Raw genomic sequence first — 21,557 nt, forward strand, 5'->3', positions numbered from 1 at the left:
GGGATGTTTAAAATTTTTACATTTTTAAAATGTATGTCTTAATTTTCTTTTCCAAAACCTCCTATACATAACAGCTTGCTCAATTTCATAATCATGGTCTCCTTATAGATTGTTGTTACATAGATGTATGTGTATGTACACACACACACACACACACACACACACACACACACACACACACACACACACACACACACCCCTTGCTAATTATGTATAAATTTAGTTTTTTGTATGTTTTCAGGTTTCACCATCTGGTATTGGAATTGTTATGTGTGTTTTCTTAAAAATTTTGGGCAGGCAGACTGACAGCTGAGAAACCAGCATAGGACTGTTCCAGGCCCCGTAAGTGAGAATATCAGTTTGGAGGTCTGGGTAATGTATGGGGCCTCTGGTAGTAGATCAGTATTCTTAGTATATGAATGGACTTTGGGAGCCCTCTCCACATAGAGGGATACTCTTTCAGCCTAGTCACACAAAGAAGTGTCTAGGCACTTCTCTAAATAATATGACAGATTTTGAAGATCCCCCATGCAAAGGCTAGCCCTCCCTGGGTAGCAGAACAGGTTGTTTCTAATAAAAAATACTCAAAGAAAGAGTGATTATAAAGTAGAAAAATAAAAAAAAATTGGGTGAGTTGTAGTATCTGCAACATTTGTTGCTTTACTTCAAATGACAGAAAGATTTCGATCTTTTGATAATTGCTATCGACACTAAAGTTACCATGAAACTCAAGCTGCCATCAATATACTCTTAGTTTCAAATACATACTTTCAGTTAATTATTTGATATCAAGCCCTCTCTTATTCTTCCTCTACTGTCTGTGACCTTAGGAAACTTGTATTTCTGCTCAGCATCAAGTAGTAGGAGAGGAGGGCCTGTGGAAACACACCAAGGTAGCCCCATCCACCAGAGTGACCCTAGAGGATATTTATCCTCTTTCTTTCATGACTTCTGTGGCTGCAAAACTTAGAAGCAATTGTGTTTAATAATGCTTCAGAGACTAATTAGTAAGGTATATGATCTCTGATTATTCTTTAATTTATAGCTATATTTTGGTTTGATCTACTATTTTCGTAACTGTATATTTTTAAGTTTTTGAAATTTCAATATGAATTCATCCTTTTTCCATTCCATTTCTTCTCTTCTAATCCTGACATACAATCCCCCTTGTTCAGTTTGATAGTAGTGTTGGTGAAGGATTTTAGGGAAAGGTATGAAGAATGGATCTATATAAACATACAATATTTATATATTTATATTTTTACATTGAATAATATATTTTTAAGAAATTAGGATAACAAAGAATAGAAGGGTTAGCTTCTGGCTATCTCCTCCATGAAGACATGTATGCCAAGTCCACATCAAAACTGCTTGTGCATGCATATGCAGATACAAACACACACACACACACACACACACACACACACACACACACACTTTCATTTTCCTTTTCCCTTTTCAATTCATCATCTCTTTTTCATTGTTTCTTCTTACACGGATACATAATCTCATCCTGTTTCTCTTTGTTTTTCTCTGTTTCTCTCTCTCTCTCTCTCTCTCTCTCTCTCTCTCTCACACACACACACACACACACACACACACACACAGAGAGAGAGAAAAATAACACTCCTAAATACCTAAATACAAAAATAAACAATATATGTTAGAAAAGATAAAAATCCAATTTTACTGTATTATTCATTCATGAGAACATTTGAGAAAAAATTTTACCTCAGATATCTTGTGGAAAATTGTAAGGAGAGTTAAGTGATTATTTGTAAATGTTATTTTTGAGTAAATTATTTATCCCATATGATTTTGTATTTACAAGTGGGTGGGGGTGTGTGTAGTGTCAGATTACAGTCTGTTTTGATAACAGGAAGTGTCAGTGTGATGCTCCTCTTTTGTTCTTTTTTTTCGGCATAATTTCATTGACAATGGATTTCTCATGGTTCTGTACAAATGTTACAGGAATGTATTCATTATCACAAAATTAAAACACATATGTGGATCTATTGGCCCACTCTATGTAATGTCTACATTTCTTGTGAATACTGAATTCATAATAATATTAAAACTACTTTTCTAGGAAATTGGGACTCTCTCTAACATATGTTGGTCTTACCAATCATGTGAAATTGATATGTTGTTTACATTTATATTGTTTATAGTTTGTCACTATTCCTAAAAATTTTCCCTCTTATTTCATAATCCTGATGTAAGGTCTCCCAAGCCTGCTCATGATAATCTCAGACTAAAGCACCGGGAAATGCTTCACCCCAACTTCTGCAAAGGCTTCATTGAAGACATGCTCACCATACCTAGCTTGTGGTATTGTAAATCTTCTTTTTTCATATTCAATTACTAATTTCTTGCATGTAATATTCCATTACATTTTTATGTTTTCATGTATTAACATGTCTGGTCACCATATTTGTGCATGACTTACTATTTCTATAAAAATCACAAGATGTTTTTCCAAATAGACATAGTTCATGTTACTTGCCATAGAAACACCTACTGCTCATTTCTTGCAGTAATTGCCCTGAGATCAATGTCCAGTGAATGTTCTGTGAAGTGGCATCCACTTGTACATTTCCTTTATGACTTTTGGGAAAGTATAGAAACTTTTAAGATTCTAGGTATTTCATTCTTAAATTCATAATATTCCAGTTATATTTATGACCTCATATGATGATTATTTTCTTCTTAACAAATATGTATTCATACATTCATATAAATTTTGGCTATTTTAATTCTAATTATCTTTCTTCTTCTCTTCTGCTGAAACTGCACTTTCCAATTCACTTTGTCATAATCTTTTTCTTATCAAAAATATGAGAATTTAATACAAGACAATCATTTATATAATAGCCACATAACTATCTCTCAAACTCTTACTATGCACTAATCAGTACACTTTCAAATTCATTGCATCCTCATTAATTATTTTGTTACACATATACACATCAAAATACATATATATTAATATATAAGGATAACATATTGAATCCATGTGTTGTTCCTAGCTCTACAATATTTAGTAGATATTATGATAAAAATGGTAATATAGTTAGGCATTATGTTTGATGAAATTGCTGATAAGGGCCTCTAATTCCACGGACTCCCTAACCTTGTGTTGATTGCTGATTTAAAATATTAAGCATGATTTATCTGGTTTTAGGCAGGACTTGGGTCAAGTTATTGAGATAGTTATTGATAAGACATATGAGCCAGTAGAGCACCCTTAGCTATATCTAGCCACACTGGTCATTGTCATTCAAAGGTACCATAACTAAATTGGACAATTTTATATTTTTCTTCTTAACAGCTTTCCTATTGCCTTACATGTCTCTGAAAGACAATCTTCTGGTGTCTGGGACTTATGTAATTTCTTTTCAAGTATCTATAGATCAATTTAAAAAAAACATAGTGTTTCAGCAACGAGGACTTAATATCCATTTATTTGAAGCAATCATGAACACTAGCATTAGACTATATTATGAGAAGTCTCCTGGACTCCCTCATCAACACTTTGAGATGAGTTTCTCCTGACTGCCTCCCATACTCTTGAATCCTCATAGAACTTCTCTCCAGAAATGACTTTTCAGAGGGTTAGTTATGTAGTTCACTTATTCATCTTTTTAAAATTTAACTACTTAGAATATTTTTTACTAGCTGATCAGTAAACTTATCCAATTCTATGTTGAAAATACTGGATTCCCTTGATTGAGATATCTTCTTTACTTGTTGTGCATTTTGATTTTGATTTCATTGTTTATTTGTTATTTTGTGGTGCTTGCTATTTTATAATTTATCATTTTATTAGGATTTGTGATCCATAAGAGGCATTATACTGGGTAATTTATGTAATAGAAGGTAGGTTTTGAAGAGACATGTGGTGATATCCTGCAGTAAATGGGGCTTGTATGCAGACTGCCATGTCTTCTCAGGCTCCTACCACACCTTACCTGATTGACAAGTATTGTTCCTGCAAAGTCCTGTGTTTGTGTCATCATACTTGTTTGTGTTTATAATATATTTTACAAAATGGATATTTTGTCTTAAATGCAATGCTTTCCTCTTCTTTTAGTCAATTTTGCCTCAAACTTAGACTATTTTATTAATACTGCCTTATCTTATTCAAAATGTATTTTCTTTGCTATGTTTTTTTTTAAATTTTTTTCTCCATTTTTATTTACATTAGAAACAAGTTTATTTTACATGTCACCCAAAGTTCCCTATCCCTCCATCCTTGCTGACCCCCCTACCTTTCTCAAACTAACACCCTACCTTTCTCAAACCCTTTCTGCTCCCCCGGGAGGGTGAGGCCTTCCACATGGGGGTCTTCAGAGTCTGTTATATCATTTGGGATAAGGGCCTAGGCCCTCCTCCATGTGTCTAGGCTCAGGGAGTATCCCTCTATGTGGAATGGGCTCCCAAAGTCCATTTTGATGCCTGGGATAAGTACTGATCTTAGATTCCCGAGGTGTCCTGTCTGTCACCTGCTGAAAAACTTATTTTGTAGGAAAAACTGCTGCACACCTTGCATTGAATGCAATGTTCTCTTCTGGTACTGAATGAAATGGGCAAAATGATGACACTTGAGGAAAAGTGGTAGAAATCATGGAGTTTACTAAGTAAATTGCTGTGACTATCAGCAATGTTTGTTTACATTTACATAGTCCTGTCTGAATGAAGTTCAAAATTAGGATGATAAACAACTGTGCAACTCTCTTTCTCTCTACCAACTTGATTTTATAATAAAACCACAATATTATTTAAATTAGATTTTCATTAGTGTAATCTTTTTACATTGAACATAAAGAAACGTTATATCAGAGATGCTAATTTGATGCAAATATTAAAAGTGAAAGAAAGTGTAGCATACATTATTATCAGCCTTGTCACATACTGCTCAATGATTTTTTTTTTACTTGTCAGGAACATAACACACTACTTAAAACTCTCTTTTTCCTTTATCTTTCCATGTTACACATTCAATTTATCCATTGACATGTGTTTAAATTTTTGAAATTTTAATATAATGTCATAATTTCTCCCTTCCATTTCTTGTCTCCTAATCCTGGAATATAATCATTGTTCACTTTGAAATTCATGACCTTTTCTTCATTACTTGTACACACACACACACACACACACACACACACACACACACCACAACTAAATACATAAATAAATAATCAACTATAAGTGTTATGTGAATGAAAAGTCAATTTTCATGTGATATCCACTTGTCCTAGAACTTTTGAGAAACAATTTACCTAGTATTCCTTTTTGCATTTGTAATATGAGTTAAATGATAATAAGTATATGATAATTTTAACTCACAACTTATCTCAAATAATTTCATATTTCTATAAGTGAGTGTTTGTGTTTGTGTGCATGTTGTTACATTGTAGTAAGTTTACAAACAAGAAATGTGAATGGAATTCAGTGAATTTGTTCTTATTTTCAGTATAATTTCATTGATACCAGATTTACTCTGGTTTTGTATATATTTTATAGTTATGTTGATCATTAGGACAAAGGAATGGCACATATAGTAACCTCAATATTTGCTGCATCTAATCTGTACTTTACTTGTGAATATGCTATATATATATGTATATATATATATATATATATTAATATTAACACAATTTATCTAGGAATTTATTAATCCTCATTTTGAGCCTACTAATTATGAAAATGATTTATTGGTTGTATATATACATATATATTATAATTGCTTTTGGTTCTTAAACATGTTGGTTTCCTTCTGTGTTATTGACATATGACACATCATCCTACTCATTATTATCTCATGCATAGGCCCTGAGGATGGCCTTCTCTGCTTTCTCTAGAGAAGCTTTCACTGAAGACTCAGACACCACACGTGGCTGATGGTATTGTAATTTGAGGGGCTTTCTTATTTTATATTTCACTATAACTTTCATGTGTGTAAAACTCCATTAAATTTTTGTTTCTGTGCATTAGCGTTATTGCTCACCATAGTTTTAACTCCATATATTTTGTACATGTCTTACTATTTCTTTAGAAATCACATGATGTTCTTTCCACTTATATGTAATTTACATTTCTGGACACAGAAAAACCTGCTGTTTGTTTTCCCAACTAATTTCCCTGAGCACAGTCTCCAGTAAATGTTCTAAAGAAGTGTCATCCACTTGAATCTATTCCTTTGTAACTATTTGTAAAGCACTCTACCTTTTATGATTATAGGTATTGCCTTCCTTTTAATCTCATGAAATTCCAGTTGCATACCTGATCTGATCCGTTGAGTCTTTTCACATCTTGCATTAATCTTCATTAATAAATATAATTTTCATAATTTGTACAATGAGTTTTGTTCTTTTAATCCCAAATTCTTCATCTTATCCTGCTCTGCTGAAACCATACTTTCTATGCCCCTTACTGTTTTTTTTTTAAGAAGTAATTACTTCATAGAAATCTAGTGTATCTACATAATTTCCACATCTCTGTCCCTGCAACTTTTTCAATGTGTTCCTAATTCTTCCTCAATATTCATGACCTCTTCATTATTATTGTTGATTATACAAAATAAACATACACCCCCCACACACACACCTATAACAGAATCTGCTGAATCCCATTGATGTTTTGGGTCAATAATATTCTTTGTGTATAAGGACAGAGTTTGCAAAACAGTTAGGGATTATACTGGTTTATGAAAGTAGTGGTAATTTCATGTAAGTTATATGGGGTTATCACTGACATTATCTTTTATGCCATCAAGTAGCTTTAGTGGTGGACAAACAATAGGAGCCACTAGTTTATATTTAATTATATCTTGCTATGCTAGTAATTCAATGGCATCAGACCTAGACTGGACACTTCCTCACATTCCTCCCTGAACTGCTTTCCTAACACCTTCCTGGTCTCTGAAAGCTTGTTCTCAGAGATAAAGTTTGATATACTCAAGTTCAAGTTCTCCTTGATCCAAATAAATGCAGTGATACCTGCAGTGGGGATAACCCTGTCATTTCTTAGAATCAACCAAGTGAAATATTAATGGACTGTACTCCTTTGGAAGACCTTTGGCCTCCACTTAGAAACAATTCAAAAGTGGTTTTATTCTGCCTATATCTAGAGGTATTTTGAGATTACATATATTCTCCTAGTGGGTGTATTATCTCTCTTTATGTTACAGAGTAAATTTTTTGCCCTTTCGTTTGACTTTATAAGAGAGTAGGAGGTTTCCCTAAAGAGGCATAGACAATAGAAAGTGTGATGAGGGATACCACTAAAATGAGGTCACCTGGACAATCATAGTCATTAGAGAAATCACAGGATAACAGTCTTTTTCTCCTTGGTGGCAGGTATCCTTGATACATATATGACTGATTTCTACCTGGGAATGCCACATCAGTGACAGAAGTATCAGCAAGCAGATGCAGAGGAAACGTGGCTCCTTCAGTGTTTACAGACAAATGTCACTCATGATGAGATTCAGCTCTGAGAGATACTTCTGTTATAAGGTAAAAATTGTAACAGAAAGCAGGGTGAGGCTGACATTTTGGCAATGGCTCCCTATACAACAACTATATTGGATAAAAGAAAAGAATTGCAAATTTCAGGTAGTATTTTTATAGGTATTGAGACCAAAAGTTTAATAGGGCAAGTTTAGACCAATAATACAGAGCACCGTCTGGCAATCCGAAATCTGGAACCTGATGGAGCCATGTAGCAATAAGTTTAGGTGTCCGTGGTAATGATCATCAAAGATTATAGAACACTGAAATGTCTAGAGTTGCAGAAAACTTCCACCTGATCCATTTTTCATTGATTTTTTTCAGTGGCATATATGTAATTATGTGTAAGTAAAGAAAACTGCTGAATCCTTCAGCACTTGTATATTCCTCATATAGAGTATACATGCATGTGTTTAGAGCTGTATTTTTTGTCTCATCTTTCCCATCAATGGGCTCACCCTCGAGAAGACTGCTTCTTCATGTTTTAGCCTACATCATTACAGGTTATCTTAAGCTAGCATTCAGACCCTGTGAGTTTCTCCCATCCACTTTGGCATTTCAAGTTAAAGTGTCATTTTATTTTCATTAAAATTTTATGTTCTTATTTTGAGATATAAACCGTGAACTTTTTCTGTCACACACAGAAGATACTTTCTCACAGCTGACACACTATTCCTCTGGATCTTTTGGTAGTCCTGTCACCTCTTCCGCAATATTATCCAAGTGTGGAGTGCTGAGTGAATTTTTCTCTTTTATTCATCAATTGCTATAGGGCATAATAGAGTCAGTTTCATTTTGACCAGTGGATTATTTTCATGGTATCTTTCTACTGGAAAATGAAGCTACTTTGCTAAAGGTGAGTCCTACACTGATCTGTGGGTAAAAGGATAAATATTTTAGATGCATATAGAAATTTTACTGCCTTTAAAACTTCTGTCTGTAGGTTCTTTTATATCAGTGTCTATGGTTAGTTGGCTGTGTTTACTCTGTTTGGCATAATTTTTGCCTTGACAACGATACAAGTCTTTTCCATTGACCAGAGATATCACAAACAATTTACTTGTGGATTTTCAGTGCCAGGCCTATGATAACCTAGTAGGGGCTAAGATTTAGGAAATGATGATGCTTGATGAAGATTAGGAAAATCATGAATGTCACATAAGTTCTGCAGCAATGTTACCCCAATGGCCACCATAAGATTGTATGGTGGTAAAGTGCAGCCCAAATGTAAGCTGAACTACATTCAAGGTTCTCTCTATGACATTAATAGTGTAAGAAATTTTAAAATCAAATTTATGTGGAAGTAAAGTAAATGTGAATGTTTGGAAAGAAGCTTGGCTCACATGTGATGTGGAATGTGGTAGAGATTCCTATGTGCTGCTCATGCTCCCTTACATCTTAGTGGCTCACACTAGAACAACATAGACACTTTCCTACTTTTTGATATTTCAGAAAAATAAATTGAAAACTTTGGTGACACTCAGCGTTATGCAAAAGAATTCTGGAGATGAACAAAGAATGCCCACCTTATGGTCCTTGAATTATATAAATTGGTCAGCCTTATGGCCCTTTAATTATATCCAATACCTAATCTTATTGAACTTGAAATATATTCAATGAGTTACTTCTTTTTTTTTACGGTCAAGTAATGCCTGGGGGGATGTTGGCTCAGACAGAAATACACTTTTAATCATGTGCACCAGAGTTTATTTCCAGAATATGGAAGTAAACATCCAGGGATAATTGTGGATTTGCAATTCAAATACATGATAGACATTGACGGATATTTGAGTGTTGCTTGACAAAGAAAGTAAGGTAATTTGGTGAAGTTTCATGAGAATTATTTCCTACATGGGCCAGAGGTAGTAGATGTTTAAATCAATTAGTATTTGCCTAACATGACAGCATAATTGCACATGTGAATTCCTAGCACTTTTAATGGCATGTGTCAGACTTGGCTTGTCCCAGATCAAGCTAGAAAATCTCATCAAACAAGTGAAAGACCTTATGATATCTCAATCATATTTTAGTAGCTACTGGTATTTATTTGTTTATGGAGAAGGGACAGTCATTTTTCTTCATGAGCTTTTGCTCTTAGAAGAACATCCGTGTTTAAACAGACAGCCCTAAATGGGTATTATAAAGCTTTTCATTACAGAGCTCCACAGCTCAATAATTTAATTGGTATTTTTTTATGTCATGGTCTCCATCAAGGAGAAGTTTCCTGTTGCACCTTGAAGACCAAATATATCCTTGGATATGACGACAAATAGTTACAAATTTAAGAGATTATGCTGATTTAATTTAATAAATTTAACGTAGTAGATTCTCCTCCAATAATCATGATTTCACTACCACTGAGTAGTTAACTATGTTTCCAGTGCTAAGCATAATATCCCTCTTGTTGTGCAGGTCATGGGTGTAATTTGAAAGTTGTTGGCCATATCCAGTTATGTGTGTTAATACTGCACCTTTAGGGTTATGTTGTTCTGTTGTTCATTAATGTTGTTTTTAGATATCACAGATGCTTAAGAGTGCTTATTGCATTCCTCTGTTGGATGCATGCACAGTCCTGATAGATATTACTAGAAAACTCCCGATACACAAAGCTTAGGCAATTTTGAATAAAATGTGGCAGAAAAATTGCAAAAGCAATATTTTCAAGAATTTTTCTATGATAGTATGTATTTTAGTAATATCAGATGCTCTGCCAATAGAGTCTCAGCAACATGACTGGCCAAAAATCATCTGAATAAGATGACACAAATAAGCATGGCAAACTGGAGAAATAAAAGCCCTAAATTACTCAATACACAAAGTTCTATATGTAACTGAGGAAATCTTAATAAGGCAGATGCCATTCTTAGAGATGTGGACACTAATTTGTTGTATGCTACCCAATTGTCTGCTTTGAAAAATACATTTAATCTGTCACCAGTGATCTGCGCACCATACCGAATTTGGCAGTGGGATCCAACACACTGAGGCCCTGTGGCACTTCTGCCTCCATCCGCTGGCTCAGGTAGGCCAGGGGCTGTTTCAGGTTCCCGTTTGTAGTCACTGTTCAGAGTCATCTAACCCCAGTGATCTGCTTGCCAGATCCAAATTCGGCACCAGGATCTGACACACCGAGGACCCGCTGGCTGGTCTGTCTCCATCCACTAGCCCAGCAGGACCCAACACATCTGAACACTGCTGAGGCCCTGGTAACAGTGCCACCTCCATCCAATAGAAGAGGACAGACATCAGAGTATTGGATCTGTTTGCATCTCCCAGAAGAGAACCTTGGTCCCATACCCACCAGGAGAGCAAGAAACTCCTGCTACACCCAGCAGAAGAAAGGATGAGAAGAGGACTAGGTAAAAGCACATTCAACAACAGAAAACTCAATATGACACCACTGGAGACTAGGAACCATACACCAGCAAGACCTGAACATCACAATGCAGATGAACCAGAAGAGAATGACCTTAAAAACATCTTCAGAAAAATGATAGAGGACCTCAGAGAGGACATGAGAAAATCCCTTAAAGAAATGGAAGAAAAACAAACCAAAAAGTACAAGATATCAACAAATCTCTCAAGGAAACAGTTCAAGACCTAAAAACTGCAATAGAGACAATAAAGAAAGCACAATCTGAAGGAATGCTGGAAACAGAAAAGCTGGGTAAATGATCAGGAACTACAGATGTAAGCATAACTAACATAATACAAGAGATAGAAGAGAGAATCTCAGGAGTTGGAGACACACTGGTGGAAAAAAGTTTTATCAACCAAAGAAAATCTTAAGTCCAACAAATCCCTAACACAAAATATCCAGGAAATATGGAATACTGTGAAAAGAGCAAACCTAAGAATAATAGGTATAGAAGAAAGTGAAGAAATCCAACTCAAAGGCCCAGAAAACATAGTCAACAAATTCCTAGAATGAACCTTTCCCAGCCTGAAAAAATACATGCCAATAAAAATACAAGAAGCCTACAGAACACCAAATAGACTGAAGAAAAATAAATGGTCTCCTCACCACATAATAATCAAAACAACAAACATACAAAGAGCAACAAAGGAAAAAGGTCAAGTAACTTATAAAGGCAAACTTATCACAATTTTACCTGACTTTTCCATGGAAATTCTGAAAGCCAGAAGGTCCTGGATAGATATTCTACCTACACTAAGAGACCATGGATGCCAGCCCAGACTACTATACCCAGCAAAGCTTTCAATCAATAAAGATAGAGAAAACAAGATATTCCTTGACAAAACCAGATTCAAACAATACATATCCACCAATCCAACCCTACAGAAAGTTCTGGAAGGAAATCTGCAACCCAAGGAAGTTAACTACAACCAGAAAAAATAGGAAATAGATAACCCCACTTTACCAACTGCCAAAAGTAAAAAGGGATAGAATGCCACACATAATCTCACCACCATCCCCAAATCAAAAACAAACAAGAATGAACAATCAATGGTCATTGGTATCTATCAACATTAATGGTCTTAACTCCCCTATAAAAAGACACAGATTAGCAGAATGGATGAGAAGACAGAATCCTTCCTTCTGCTGCATACAAGAGACACACCTCAACTTCAAAGACAGATGGTACCTAAGAATTAAAGGTTGGGGAAAGATTTTCCAATCCAATGGACCCAAGAAACAAGTGGGGGTAGCAATCCTAATATCCAATAAATTGGTCTTTAAATTAAAATCAGTCAAAAGAGATGAAGAAATTCATTTCCTACTCATCACAGGAGAAATCCATCAGGATGAAGTCTCAATTCTGAACATTAATGCCCCAAATACAAAGGCATCCAGGTTTGTAAAAGAAACATTACTAAATCTCAAATCACACATAAAACCGCACACACTTATAGTGGGAGATATTAAGACCCCGCTCTCACCATTGGACAGGAACATCAGTCAAAAAATTAATGATGAACAAAAGAACTAATAGATGTTATGGTCCAATTGGACTGAATAGGTATCTATAGAACATTCCATCCAAATACAAAACAATTTACCTTCTTTTCAGCGCCACCTGGAACACATTTCATTTCACTAATCTATATTTAACGATATTCAAATGACTTCATGACAGCTAATTTTTCTATGTCTCAAAATGTGAGTGAAAGTTGAATTTCTCCATAATTACTTTGCTATCTGTGTAGTTTGTCGATGTTGCCTATTTTTAGTAGTTCTTTAAGATGTTTAAATCAGTTTTATCATAGAAAAATACTAATATATCTTCACTATGGATGGTATACTTTATTTTTTTGAGACTGAGTTTCCCTGTTTCACTTATAGAGGAAGTGATCTGGTGTTGTCCTTGCCTCCATACATTTGTGCACATATAGTAGAACTCTCATACACCCAAGATCTTATAAACAAATACATTTAATTTTTCATTTTGGAGCACCTGTTTTCATTTTACAAATCTTTATTTTACCATATCCAAAAGCCTAAATGAAAACTTACTTTTCCACAGTTTTGAAATTTCAAGTTTTAAATCTTTAGTTTCCTAATTGTATATTCTGTCAATGTTGGCTATCTCATGAAAGTTCCTTATTGATGGGGGGATCTTCTTCTGTATATATGTTTCTCTTAGTGGTTGATGAATAAAACACTGTTCGGTAGGAGATAGACAGGACTGGGAGACAAGTAGAATTCTGGGAAATGTAGACAGAAGCTTGTCAGTGATTTCATGCTGCTGAGGTGTAACAACATGCCAGGTCATTAGTGGATAAGTCACAGCCTCTTGGCAATACATAGATTGATAGAAATGGATTAATAATCTAGACAAAACTAGCCAATAAAAGCCCTAGCCATCTGCCCACAGTTTCATAATTAATATACAGTCTGTGTGCTTATTTGGTTCTGAGAAGGACACTAGGAGTTGCACCATTTAAAAAAAGTATGTTATATATAATCATAAATACATTTTAAGCATTAAGAATACTCACATTCCTGTCTTCCTTTGTTGTGCCTTAATTTATGTTGTTTATCTCTGACACAGTTTCTGACCATTCTGCTTAGTGTGAGGACAACTCAAGTACTACAGCCATGCTCTCTCTCTGCATCCTGACAAGCTGACACCAGAGGAAACAACTTCCCTGAGTTATGGTATTGTAAAGCCACTTGTTTCTCCATTTAATTTTGTATTGCATTGCTCATGTAAATAATTTTATTGTTCCTTATATTGTGTTATATGTTATATTCTGGAATTTGCATATAAGTAGATGTAAGTAATTTTTGTTTACTGAGTGTGTCACTTTACAAATTGTTATGCCCTTTCAGAAAAACTGTAAAAATCTTTTTTTGCCCTTGGAATCAGACATCTAAGAACCAGAAATATGTAGTATTTATTTTCCACAATAACTGTTTAGAGCAAACCTTCCTGGAAATGGGAATGGAGCTGACAAGGGTGAATATTCTTGATTATCACTGTACTTTAACAATCTGCACATGTGCTACTTCCTTTAAAATGTATTATATCTTCTATATTCTGGAGGGTTTTTTGATTATTAATTAATATTATTTCCAATTTATTGTCATTGGATATGTGGATTCATAATATTCTTCACTTTTACAGTTTCAACTGTTTTATTATCCAATAGTCTTCAAGAAAGATTTTGAAATTTAAGCATTATCACAAACATGTTTTAATTATTGCCAGTATTTCTTTTTTATTTTAATTAGAAAGATTATTTTACATGTTAATACCAGGTCCCTCCCCCTCCCCTCCTTTCCTTCCCCCACAACTAATACCCTACTATCCCATACCCTATCTGCTCCCCAGGGAGGGTGAAGCCTTGTGAGCGGGTCTTCAAGTCTGTCATATCCTTTGGGAAAGGGCCTAGGCCAACCCCCTTGTGTCTGGGCTCAGGGAGTATACCTCCATGTGGGATGGACTCCCAGAGCCCATTCCTATGCTAGAGATAAGTATTGATCCATTGCAAGGGGCCCAATAGATTTCCAAGGTCTCCTCACTGACATCCACCCTTAGCGTATCTGTCTGGACAGTTCCATACTGGTTTCCCAAGAGGTCTCCCTTGTTCAGGTCAGCTGTTTCTATGTGTTTCATCAGCCTGGTATGGACCCCAATGCTCATCCATCCTCCTTCTCTGCATTAGGATTTCAGGTCAGTTCAAGGTTTAGCTGTGGGTGTCTGCTTCTACTTCCACCCTGCCAGATGAATGCTATACTTTGGCATATGAATTAGTCATCAATCTCATTATCAGGAGAGGGCATTTAAGGTAGCCTCTCTTCTGTTGCTTAGATTGTTAGGTGGTGCCATCTTTGTAGCTCTCCAGACATTTCTGTAGTGCCTGATTTATCTTTGAATTTATTATGTCTCCCTCTATTACATTATTATTGCCAGCATTTCTAAATGAAATTCTCTGCATAGTCAGGAAATGAAACAGCAATAAAAAGATGAACCTGGAAGGTAATAAAGAATAGATAAACTTTCATTACTCTCTCCAGAATTTTTCATATGTGGGTTGATGAAGAATATAGGAATGTATTTGAGCCATGAAGAACTTATTTTGTAGAAAAAAACTGTTACACAGCTTGTATTCAGTACAATGTATTCTTCTGTTAATGAATGAAATGGGAAAAATGATGACACATGATGAAAAGTGGTAGAATTCATGGGGTTTACTGTGAAAATTCCTAGGACCCTCAACAATATTTGTTTACATTACATAGTCCTAAATGAATGAAGTTCAAAATAGGATGATAAACAACTGTGCAACTCTCTTTCTCTCTACCACCTTGATTTTGTAAGAAACTATAATAATACCACAATATTATTCAAATGGAAGAAAGATAGCATTTTCAACAAATGGTACTGGCACAACTGGATTCGAACATGCAGAAGATTACAGATAGATCCATATGTGTCACCATGCACAAACTTAAGTGCAAATGGATCAAAGATCTCAACATAAATCCAGTCACTCTGAATCTTCTAGAAGACAAAGTGTGAGATACCCTTGAAAAAATTGGCACAGGAGACCACTTCCTGAATATTATACCAGTAGCACTGACATTGAGATCTTCAATTAATGAATGGGACTTTCTGAAAATGAGATGCTTCTGTAAGGCAAATGACACAATCACTAAGACAAAATGACAGCACACAGAATGGGAAAAGATCTTCACCAACTCCACATCTGACAGAGGGCTGATTTCCAAAATATACAATGAACTCAAAAAGCTAGCCACAGAAACAGCTGGCCTGAACACAGGGGATCACATGGACGCCAGACTGCTGTCTGGGAGGCCAGTAGAGGAGTGATCCAGTCCTCTGAATATCGATGTCAATGAGGAGGCCCCTGCACTCTAGGGGGCCCTTGGTTGTGGATTAGTATTTTTCCCTGGTGTAAGAAGGGACTTTGAGAGCCCATCCCACATTAAGGGATGCACTCTTGTCCTGGACACATGGGGGAGGGTCTAGGCCCGGCCCAGAATGATGTGCTGGACTTTGGACAGGCCCCATCCAGGGAATGGAGGGTGGATGGGGCAGGGGGAAGGGGTAGGTGGGGAGTATAGGGGAGGGTTGCAGGGAGGGGAGGGAGAAGGAGAAGGGATTGACATGTGAATCAAGGTTGTTCCTAATTTGAACTAATAAGAAAATTACAAAAATGAAACTATGATATATAGATTAGGGAACTGTAAAGTTAAATCAGAAGAAAAACTGAAGCACTGTGAGACGCAGAACAATATAAAAAGCCATTGAGTTCTTTTTGTGGTGACATGTAATGGCGAACCCAGCCTTTAAGGGAAGTTTGTATCTGAAGTGATATATCAATGGAGAATCTAAATTTTCATTTTTTTTTACATTTTGCATTTTTATTGTTTACATAATCAGTAAAAAATAATAGGTAAGTCTGCCATGATTTGATTGACCCTACCAAGGTTGGATCAAATTTGCTACAGTTTTTGTATAATGTTCCTGAGACAAGGAGTTATTTTGTGTACTCCTTTCATAAGTTAAGGGCTTAGCTAGACAGAGTCTCACAATTGGGCTACCTTCCTAGGCTTTAAATGCAGAGACGGTCCTTTTCTTGAACAGTGCTGAAAACCTTGAAAATTGCTTTTTGTTTTCCATCACTGGACTGCCATCTGAAACTACCTAATGCCCTTTTTCTTTATTTTTTCTTTATTTTTGTTCTTTTTTAAAACTTTAAAATGATTTATTTAAACTTCCCCCCCATTTTTATTAGAAAGATAATTATTTTACATGTCAATCCCAGGTCTCTCTCCCTCCCCTCCTCCCCTGCCCCCCCCAACTAATGCCCTACCCGTTTCATACCCTTTCTGCTCCCCAGTGAGGGAGGAAATAAATTCATTTTCTTCCAGTCATCAAATAGAGATAACTTCAGATTTAGGGATGGGTCTTGCACTAATACTCTCTGTTGGCCAATTACAGTAAGTTTTTCAGCAGAAAAAGTATTAGTTAAGATTTCATTTTCAGAATAATTTCATTTATACCATATCTATTGTGGCTGTCTACAAGTTTTATAGTCATTTTGTTCATTAAAACAAAAAGGAACGACAGGCATCGGGCCCTGAATACCAATTCCATCTCGTATCTCCATCACGCCTGAATATTACATTTATAATAATGTCAGTGCATATCAATTAGGAACTGGGCATTTTTAAACCTTATTTTGATGTTACTAATCTTATGAAAATACTTTACTACTTATATATGCATATATTATAATTCCTCAATATTTGTTCTTATAATTCTTTTTCCTTCTATGCTATTAACACATGACCTCATTATCATGCTCATGTTGATCTCAGACTCAGCCACTGAGAAGCTTTTGGTGAAGACATAGATACCACACCTAGATGGTAACACAGTAATTTCTGTGGCTCTCTGCCTTTATTTTTCAGTAATATTTTCTTGTATGAACAATCCAATTAAGTTTTTTTTATGTTTCTGTGCATTAACATCTTTTCTGACCATAGTTTTAAATTCATATATTTTGTGCATATCTTATTATTTGTGTATACATGATATGATGTTCTTTCTATGTATATGTAGTTTATATTTCTTGCCACAGAAACATCAACTATTCATATTCTCCACTAACCTCCCTGAGCACAATGTCCAGTAAATGTTCTGTTAAGTGGCATCTATTTTCATCTGTTTATTTAACATAGATTATACAGTGATTAATTTATAGTGGGAAATTACCAATACGGAGTCAGGTAGAAATATAAGGGCATTTAATAGGGAAAAGCCTTATTTACAGAGCGACCTAGCCAGCCGGCGTGGCAACAGTCTGTCTAGCAACTACCAAAGTGAAACCAAAAGAGAAAATGCAGTCCCATGCAAGTATCACTCTACGTCACCCTGACCACACCCTCGCAAGCCTGGTCAGGCACACCTGTAGCCAGTCCCTAAGTAGGCGTGGCTACAGCTTCCCCTATATTAATTAGCTTTAATTTTTAAAGACATACTTTTTATGCATATAGTGTTCTGTTAGTGTGCATTTCAACAAGCCAGAAGAGAGTACCAGATCTCTTATAGATGGTTGTGAGCTACCATTTGGCTGCTGGGCATTGGAGTCAGGATCTCTGTTGAGCAGCCAGTGCTCTGAACCCCTGTGCCATCTCCCCAGGCCATATATGTCACTTTTTAGTTTTTGGAAAACTATAGACCCTTTTAGGATTCTCAGTATTACCTTCCATTTTAATGAATGAAATTTCAGTTGCATGCATTACCTGAATTTTTAGGTATTTTCTTTTTCTTGTATTAATCTTTCTTCATAAATATCATGTTTTCATACATCTGTACAAAGAGGTCAAAACAATTTCATTGATACTGAATTTATTGTGGTTATGATCAAGTTTTAGAGTTATTTTGATCATTAAGACAAAGGAATGACACATTTGGGGACCCAAATGCCCATTACATCCACATTTCATATTACTTGTTAATATTGCATTTATAAATAATATAAGTACATCTCATCTAAGAATTTGTTACTTTAAACCTATTTTGGTTTCAGTAGTCATATGAAAATGATTTTCTACCTAAGTGTGTGTGTGTGTGTGTGTGTTTGTGTGTGTGTGTGTGTGTGTGTGTGTGTGTGTGTGTGTGTGTATTATAATTACACACTATTTGTCCTTAAACATTTTCTTTTTCCTTCTAGGATGTTGAAATATGACCTCATCATCCTGCTTATGAGGAACTCAGACTCAGGCACAGAGGACATCCTTCTCTGCTTTCTCCTGAGATGCTTTCACTGAAGACATAGACACCCCATCTGTATGGTGGTATTGTAATTTGAGGGTTTTCTCCCTTTTATTTTCCATTAGTAGTTTTTTATATTGTCTACTCAATTGATTTTTTGTTTCTGTGTATTGGAATGTCTTCTCCACATATATTTGAATCCATACATTTTGTACAAGTCTCAGTATTTCTGTAAAAATGGCATGATGTTATTTCCACCTAGTTTATGTCTTCCCATAGAAACACCTGCTAATTTTCTCTGCAATTTTTCTGAGCATAGTGTCCTGTAAATTTTATGTTAAGTGGCATCCACTGTTATCTCTTACCTTCTAATGTTTGGAAAATTACCGAACCTTTTTGGATTTTAGGTATCATTTTCCATTGAAATTCCAGTTGTATGCATGACCTGAGTTTTTGAGTCTTTTCTTCTTCTTGGATTAATCATACTTCATAAATATAATGATTTCATTTATGTGTGCTATGAGTTTTGGTCATTTTCATCCTAATTCTTCAACAAATCCTACTCTTCTGCTGAAATCATACCTTCTAAGTTTCTTTATTATGTGTTTTGAATTTTCTGTTTTAAGAAATTGAGTACTTCAGGCAGGACTACATAATTTCCACATTGCTAACTCTCCAGATCTTCCTGAATAGTCCTCATTTCACTCTCAAATTCATGACCACTTCATTATTGTCCCTGAGTACACACATGCACACACCCACCCAACTACACACACACACACACACACACACACACACACACACACACACACACACACCTATATAAGGACAACCTTCTGAATATCATTAGTATTCTTGGGTCAAAAATATTGTATGAGTATAAGGATTAGTTTTATAATGTAGATAGAGTTTTATAGTGTTTAATGAAAGGAGTGATAATGTTTACTATGTTTCATGGATTCACTAGTCACAGGAAATTTGATATTTTGCATTGTGAGGAATGACTTTCACTTGTTAGGCAAGTCTTGGATACCATTAGGTAGCTACTATTTACTGACAGCTATAAGAGCCACTAGTTTGTCTTTAGTGATATCTTGCCATGTTGGTCATTCAAAGGCATCAAAACTGGACTGGGCACTTCATCAATTTCCCCCCGTAACTGCTTTCCTAACACCTTCCGGGTCTCAGAAAATTAGTTTTCTGGCATCATTCTTGGATATAGTTGAAGTTCAAATTCTAATTGATCCAGATCCAAAATGCAGTGATTTCTGCATTAGGGACTTAAATGTCACTTCTTAGAAGCAACCAAATAGAGTAGTATTATTCTATCCTCTTATGGTTTTGTCTGGGCTTCCTCTTACCAATCCCTTAGTCTAAATGAGTTTTCTCCTCCCTGTCTCTAGAGGTATTTTAGAATATTCATTCCCCTGTTGAGTGTGTTATATTCCCAAGTGTATTTAATTTCAGTTAAATTTATTAACATGTGTTTTATGTATCATATCTAATTTGGGGGTAAATATAATATAATCATTTTTAGAATCCTTAATGTTTCTGTTTTTCTTCAGATTACCCCTTGATTCCTCAAGATAGAACTGCTTTGCAAAAATATCTAATCGACTATTACTTGGGTCATTCTGATTGTCCTCTTTAAATTTACAATATTAAATTTTATAGGTTTTGATCACTGGAATAATTCCCTGTTCTATAAAATTTCTTGATTCTATTAATAATCCACAAAGCAGCCTGCCAGCGTAGCTAAAATTCAGCTGATAATTCTATTTTCCTCCAGGATTTCTCCAAATATTTGTGTTATACAGAAACATAACCAACTTTCCATGAATTGTTTATGGAGTCTGACAAAGGTGAAAATGGCTTCACACACAGACAAGAGTATATAGGCAACATATCATGAAGTTAGGGGACTCTATGTACACAGGTATATGATAGATATAGTCCCTTGTGGGCAAAGACAATCTGATGAAATCCTTGGGTGGAAGTACAAGAATTCTGTAGATGGATAGAAGAAAATTGTAATTTTCTTTGGGGAGAATAATGATTTTGTTCTTTATTTGGGAAGAGACAAGTCACTGAAGTAAATTTGTATAAATAATGGAGATTATAATGAAAATTTTACCTGGTTGTTTGTTTTCATAAGAGAGTCCAGGTCATGATAGAGATTTGGAAAATAGAGTTTGTTGTGAGTTATATCACTAATACCTGGACAATGACAATGTGGCATAAAGTTGAAGGATAGTGTATAGTGTTATATGAGAAATTATAGTGTTATATGAGAACAGGGAATGGAAATTGTAACTAAGGTACATTCTCAAAAATGAAAGGATACATCCACTCCCCCTAATAACACACATGCAAGCACACACACATGAACACACACACAAGTATACAAAAACATATTCATACACACAATCCTAGATACACATACAAAAAAAGAGAAGTCTAAATTGTCAACGTTAACAAAGAATAGTGTTACTTGTGATGGTGGAGGAATTTTAGATTAGGGTATGGAGGTGGGCTTTTTAAAAACATACAATATTTATACCTGTATATTGAATAAAATATTTTATAAATTTTTAATAGTTCAAATTAGAAAAAAGCCTGCTTCACATGTCAATCCCTGCTCCCTCTCCCTCCCCTCCCCCTACCCCCCACCTGAGCCCACCTCTGATCCCCAGGGAGGGAGAGGCCCTAAATGTGGGTTCCCAAAAGTCTGTCTCATCATCCTGGTAAAGGCCTAGGCACTCCCTCATGTGTCCAGGCTGAAAAAGCATCTCTTCACATGGGATGGGCTCTCTAAGTCCTTTCTTAC

At 35.4% G+C, this 21,557-nt stretch overlaps 1 long non-coding RNA gene across 3 annotated transcripts in view; it reads left to right on the plus strand.

The window, feature by feature from the left end:
• Positions 1–358: 358 nt before the first annotated feature.
• The window catches only part of LOC103161296, a 73,443-nt gene continuing 52,244 nt past the window's right edge, over positions 359–21,557 (plus strand). The window contains exons 1-6 of one of the 3 annotated variants that reach the window (XR_004769161.1): positions 359–1,012; positions 2,224–2,331; positions 5,836–5,909; positions 7,365–7,523; positions 13,532–13,638; positions 18,690–18,813. This is a non-coding gene — a long non-coding RNA (uncharacterized LOC103161296). Of the gene's footprint in view, positions 1,013–2,223; positions 2,332–5,835; positions 5,910–7,364; positions 7,524–12,271; positions 12,334–12,357; positions 12,640–13,531; positions 13,639–18,689; positions 18,814–21,557 lie in introns of those variants that run through there. The other 2 variants (XR_004769163.1, XR_004769162.1) reach the window with 2 other exon arrangements.

Source organism: Cricetulus griseus, chromosome 3, assembly GCF_003668045.3.
Source record: "Cricetulus griseus strain 17A/GY chromosome 3, alternate assembly CriGri-PICRH-1.0, whole genome shotgun sequence".
Lineage (NCBI taxonomy): Eukaryota > Metazoa > Chordata > Mammalia > Rodentia > Cricetidae > Cricetulus > Cricetulus griseus.